Here is a 7,299-nt window from a genome sequence, read left to right as displayed (position 1 = left end):
GACTTGGCTCATTTAACAAATGACGTCGTTTGGTTTAATTTAAAAAAAACAAAATTGGCAGTTTTTCCGGTTTTCAGCCGGTCCGGTTTGAACGGTTCAACGGTTCTGGCCGGGTCATTAGTAGCGGTTCAACCGGTGTAGATTGAACCGGACTAGACAACGGTTCCCAGTTGAACCGGTCGGTCCGGTCCGATTTTCAAAACACTGGTAAAAATAAAGTTATTTTTTAATATAATAAGTACATGGGATTTGGTGTTTTGAATAAAGTGGGGTGTGTTTGAAAAAAATAAAAGAAATAAGGTGGGGTCCATAAAATTTTCTTTTAAAAAAAGAAATGATAGAGGTCGGTAAACTTTGTAGGGGAGTTTGGTGGGAATTTCTGCTGTGTGGCGTCTAAAAAACGGCTAATATACGGCGTGATCGATTAAAATTTAGATCGGTTATGTTATATTATTTAACCAGAAATATTATCAAGTACAATAACATATTAGGTAACGCTTATATAATGTACTAGGTAGCGCTTATATAATGAAATAGGTATTTAACCGGAAATATTATCAAGTACAATAACATATTAGGTAAAGCTTATATAATGTAATAGGTAGCGCTTATATTGACCTATTTTATAAGTAAACCGGTATATTTATACCGGTAACATTGCAAATTTACCTATTACATTATAATTATCGGTTTCGATGTTTTTTGGATCGATACTTTTTATAAATGTATCGACACTATATGCGTTCACCTATTTGGGCATTCATTCTGGAAAAAAGTATCGGCACAACATTAAAAAGTGTCGACACATTATGTACACCTATTCTCACATAAAACCGGTATAAATACCAGTTATATTACAAATTACCTATTACATTATAATTATGGGTTTCGATGTTTTTGGGATCGATACTTTTTAAAAATGTATCGACACTTTATGAGTGCACCGTCTGGCATTCATTATGGACAAAATGTATCGACACTTATTAAATTTGTGTCGATACTTTATGATGACCTATTTTCTCATAAAACCGGTATATTTATACCGGTTACATTGTAAATTTACATATTATATTATAATTATCGGTTTCAATTTTATTGGATCGATACTTTTAATAATTGTATCTTTATGCGTGCACCCCGTTTGGGCATTATGGAAAAGTATCGACACAAATTACAGAAGTGTCGATACATTATGTTGACCTGTTTTCTAATTAACCGATATATTTATAACAGTTACATTGTTAATTTACCTATTACATTATAATTATTGGTTTCGATTTTTGGGTTGATACTTTTAGAAAATGTGTTGACACTATTTAGGTAGTTATTGTACACACCTAAATAGTCACGCGAATTTAATGTTGTACCCACCCTTCAACTACCACTACCAATACCACATCCTATTGAAAGCACGACTGAAACATGTTGAATGAACTTTTGCTTACATCTCCATCAACTCCGGGACCACTGAACTTGCACAACAAAATTTTTTGCCATGGATCATACTGATGCAGACAATGTTAAGCCAACCGAGGAATGCCATGAAGTACATAATGTTGATGAATCTGACAGATTGGTTGGTCAACTCTTCTCTTCACGTGATCAAGCTTGGTACTTTTACAAGGGATTCGCATGGGAACATGGGTTTAGTGCACATAAGGGAAACACGGCTTGACGTGGAAGGGAATATAAGAACACAAGTGTTTTGTTCCAAAAAGAGTTTCGAGTATCAAAAGCCAATTGTTGATCGTCAACGTGCTCATACGCCAGTCACAAGAAACAGGATGCAAGGCTAGAGTCGTAGTTACACCAAAAAATACAAACGATCACTGGGTTAAACTAAGTCTTATCATAAACATAATCATGCATTGTGCACACCTGCTATGACACCATTTATGCGCTAATCGAGCTGTAAGTAAGGCTATATCGATGAGGCAACAACATTGAAAGAGGTTGGTGTTGGCACGTCACAAGTAATGAACTATTTAACGCAGTAGGCAGGGCGCTATCATAATGTTGGATTTACACATAAAGACCTCTACAATGCACTTCAAAGAGGTAAAGCAAAGGAAATCGTCGATGGGGATGTGAATGCGCTTATTGCTTGCTTGATTATAAAAAACATGATGATCTCGGGTTTTTTATGACATACTCGGTAGACGAATCAGGGGCATTGCATAATCTCATTGGTCGGATTCTACATCGAGATCAGATTACACATGCTTCGGTGATGTAATTGCGTTCGACACAACGTACAAAGATAATTTGTAGGTGACCAATTATGCCTATTGTCGGTGTCATCACCATAACACAATTGTGTTTGCCACTGCCATAATCACTGATGAGACATCCCAATCTTTCTAGTGGGTGCTACAGAATTGTTTAGAAGCCATGATGAATAAATTGCCTATTTCAGTTGTCACCGATAGGGATAGGGAAATGTAGAGGGCTATCAAATCTGTTATCCCTTATGCTAAGCACATATTATGTTCTTGGCATCTTTCTCGGAATGCACAAGCTAACATTGGTGACCCAAAATTTACAGCAACATTTTCAAAATGCATGGCTTCCTGGTGGACATCTGAGGAATTTGATATTCAATGGCGTTCGGTTGTTTCAGAATTCAATGTCGAAAAGCATCCATGGGTGATTGAGAAGGGAAATACTCGGTACGTATGGGCAAACATATAACCGGTCATTTCTTTGCCAATATTGCTCAACACAAAGGTGCGAGTCTATGAATGCTTCACTAGCGATTGCACTGAAACACAAGAAGACATATTTAGATGTTGTTCGTGCAATTGAAGATGAAATTAGTAGAATGCGTATGAACGATTTGAAAGCGGATTACTTAAGTTCCCAGACGAAGCCCTTCCAGATCACAAAACTGGTCGAACTTGAAAACCATGCTGCTGAGATTTTTACCTGCGAATCTTTTCGTGCGTTCCAAGATGAACTTCAACGGGAGACATTGTACCAGATTGAGGAAGAGATTTAGTCCTTATCATGAATGTCATTATATTTTGACAAAATAAAAAAAAAAAATAGAACATTTGAAATTAGTTTTGATTCTCGTACAAAAACCCTAATTTGCTCATGCAAAAAATTCGAGACAGTTGGACTTCCGTGTCGCCATCAACTTCACATTTTAAAGCACTTGGATTACACATATTTGCCCGGGACTTTGATTCAAAGTAGGTGGACTAAGGATGAGAAGGCTTCTGCACCCAGTTATGTTAACTTGAATGTGCCTCCAGAAGTGATGCAAATGGCAAGGTTCGCTACTTACGTTCAACGTCAAGTAGGTTATGCTACTTGCATCAAAGACAGACGTGTCTTTCAAAACCGCAAGAGATGAGATGTAAAGACTAATAGAAGAATTTGAAAACTCGTTTGGTTTGAATGATTCAGTCAACCAGAGCAGTGTAATAAACAACGTTCGCGCCCCTCAACGAAAACAACGTAAGAGAAAAGAAGTATCGAAGAACAAGGTCGAGAAGAAAATTAGGCGATGTGGGTACTGCAATGGTGAGGGACGTAACAAACTAACATGTCCCAAGTCAAGCTCAGTTTGAATACAATCACACATCCTACATCAACTGATTTTTTCGAAGATGGAATGGAATTGCCATTCAGTCCCACACATGATGACAACGATCTCCATATATCGTAAGTATCAACATGACTCCTATTGTGTATAAGAAACATGTACAACAACCTATTGCTAACTTTCTCATCTCATACATAATTACATTCACATACAAAATTATAAATCGTATATAACTTATACAAAATTACCCTACATAAACAAAATTTCGTCTCTTAGTCTATTTTGATTATGGCTTACGAGACCGTTTAATATTTCATCGCATCATCACATAAATGCCAAACAATGTAGACTATATTCTCCCGCAATCATGGCCGAAATCAGTTCTGTAACTGGAATTATCCTGGTTACTCATGTTGACTGCATAGCTAATAAAACTATCCTATATAAAATTAAGAACAATTCTTTAACAACTGATACAATTATTAAACGTAGTGTTCAATCATGCACTGCTTACGTTGGAGGGCTCTAAACCCTAAACCATCAAAAGCTTGCATTACCAATTCCTAGCTTACCATTTGGACCCTGCAAGGGGTTTTTATTGGCTGTTGTCAACATGATTATGAGCTTCCTTTATCCTTTCGCATTCAGTAAGACTGTAGAGATTTGAATAAATTAAATTGAATTAAATACTTTAATCCAATTACTATTTCGAGAACAATTACATGAATACATTAATACTTACTGGTCACTTTCGATTTTCTTAAATATTGATACGCTAGGGCTCCATTTGAAGGTCATCATCTTCGCGAACAAAATTGAACTTGCAACCTATAACCATTCACAAACAGGAAAATTTAAAATCTAACCCCTTTTTAAAAGATTTTCTAAAAATTAGGGTTTCGACCACATACCTATCGAACACAAGAAATCTGGTATGTCCTAATAGAGGGTTTGCATTTGGGGTTTATAGCGTTATATATAATAATGAAGGAAGAAAAAACGTGTTATTACAAGTATCGACACAAATCTAAAACGTGTCGATATATTATGTTCACCTATTTTCTCATAAAACGGTACATTTATACCGTTACATTGTAAATTTACCTATTACATTATAATTACGGTTTCGATGTTTTTGGGATCGATACTTTTTATAAATGTATCGAAACTTTCTGCGTTCACCCTTTTGGGCATTCATTCTGGCAAAAAGTATCGACACATCATTTAAAAGTGTCAACAAATTATGTAGACCTATTCTGACATAAAATCGGTATATTTATACTGGTTATATTACAAATTAACTACAAAATTAACTATTAAAATATAATTAGGGGTTTCGATGTTTTAGGGATCGATACTGTTTAAAAATGTATCGACACTTTATGGGTGCAACCTTTTTGGATTTTCCTTGTGGACCAAAAGTATCGACACAAATCTAAAACGTGTCGATACATTATGTTCACCTATTTTCTCAAAAAATTGGTACATTTATACGGTTACATTGTAAATTTACCTATTACATTATAAATTATCGGTTTCGATATTTTTGGGATCGATACTTTTTTAAATGTATAAACACTTTATGCGTTCACCCTTTTGGGCATTCATTCTGGCAAAAAAGTGTCGACACATTATGTAGAACTATTCTAACATAAAACCGTATATTACAAAATTACCTATTACATATTTATGGATTTCGATGTTTTGGGATCGATACTATTTAAAAATGCATCGACACTTTATGGGTGCACCCTTTTTGGATTTTCCTTGTGGACCAAAAGTATCGACACAAATTCTACAAGTGTCGATATATTATGTATATCTATTTTCTCAAAAAAACCGATTTATTTATACCGGTTACATTGTAAATTTACCTATTACATTATAATTATCGGTTTTGATATTTTTGGGATCGATACTTTTTATAATTGTATCGACACTTTATGCGTTCACCCGTTTGGGCATTCATTATGGCAAAAAGTATCGACACACATTAACAAGTGTCGACACATTATGTAGACCTATTCTCACATAAAACCGATATATTTTTACCGGTTATATTACAAAATTACCTATTACATTTATTTATTGTTTTCGATGTTTCTAGGATCGATACTTTTTAAACTGTATCAACACTTATGGGAAACTTTAAGTTTGAAAACTTTATGTATGAAAACTTTGTTGTGGAGATTATAGAAAACGATTTTTTGATAATGTGTTTCGATACATTTGCACGCAGATGTAAATACATTAATAACTATTATTGATATTTCAACAATCCTCAAATGTATCTGTATACAGAGAAGCAATATGGAATAATCAATGATAACATGCTATTAGCTAAGTTAATAAGTTTTGAAAAAGGTAAGTTTACCTTATAAATTAAATTGCATAATTGATTCATTTTCAAGTAACATACGTACACAAGAAATTTATACAAAACAATGTTCAAATAATGTTCAAATAATTTACTAACAATGTTCAAATAATATTCAAATAATGTACCCACAACAAAATAATTCGATTAAAAAAGGGTTATTCTAACGAAGTCCGGAACATTAGGCGCCTTCAACAAATTTCTAAAACTCTCTGTTACCACCTTTTCTGAGGACATATAATAAATAATTTTAATTATCAACTAATGAGGTGCAATTTTACTACTAAATTCGCATAAGCCCGGATGGGATGCATCGTCAAAGGAATGTGGACATATGTAATTGTATTTCTATATAAACACATAAATTGTTAATCAATCAATGTATGAACACCTGTTTAACTGGAAAAACATATTGCATAAATGCAACTTACCGGATTATAAATCATTTTTTCCGGTGAATCATTGACCAACAGTGTATTTAGGTCGTTAAAATAAGGAAACGCATTCCAAACATCATTGAGATCTTTACAGTAGGCAACATTATCGTATGTTTTGCAATTTGCTTGATCCCGTTCACAAACAGTCGAACATAAATATGTAGGAATCATACACAAATAAAAGTCACAAATTGTAATGAGATTCATCTTACCCAAGTGAATAGAAAATGGTCAGACAACAAAGGTAGTTTCTCAAGTCATGGTCGATGTTATGCCTGATTGTAATCAAGTTTGAATGTTAACATTAATTGTTTATTAACAATTTTTGGCTACAGTAATTCAATTGCTCAACAGTTCTAAATATCTGGAAGACCAAATGACAACAACAAAATTGTCTACACAAAAATGCATAAATTCATATAATCATGTTTTGAGGACAACATCTACAACATGAAGAAAAATAGATTAAAGTTTTACGCTTATATGTTAAAATAATGGATACAAAAGAACAGAATTAAACCTTTTGACTGGTGGGATATAGGCAAGGACACCATTGACATCAAAAATTATAAGTTTTCTTGCAGGCGTGTTGCAGACACAATATACTTGTTTGGATCATCATAATCATCATCATCATCATCATCTTCATCGTCATCTTCATCTTCATGACCTCTTGGTTGTCCACATGTTAAAAGAAACAAAATACTTTTCAGAATGTGTAAATGTTTAGAAACATAAATAATTAATTACCAACTCGTTTGATTTCGTTGACGTAATTTGTCACGCAACATGGAGACTTCATCGCACAATGATGAAATATTGGCTCGCATTCCACTCACAAGGAATCATATACCCGAAAATTGACCATGTATTCTCACCGTCTTAATTGTGACATCCTCTCCAACTGGAGCTTCTTCCATGATTGCGTCTCCAAT

This window comes from Hibiscus syriacus, unplaced genomic scaffold, assembly GCF_006381635.1.
Source record: "Hibiscus syriacus cultivar Baekdansim isolate YM2019G1 unplaced genomic scaffold, ASM638163v2 tig00008576_pilon, whole genome shotgun sequence".
Lineage (NCBI taxonomy): Eukaryota > Viridiplantae > Streptophyta > Magnoliopsida > Malvales > Malvaceae > Hibiscus > Hibiscus syriacus.
The sequence above is the reverse complement of the archived record's forward strand: the minus strand, read 5'-3'. Positions refer to the sequence as shown.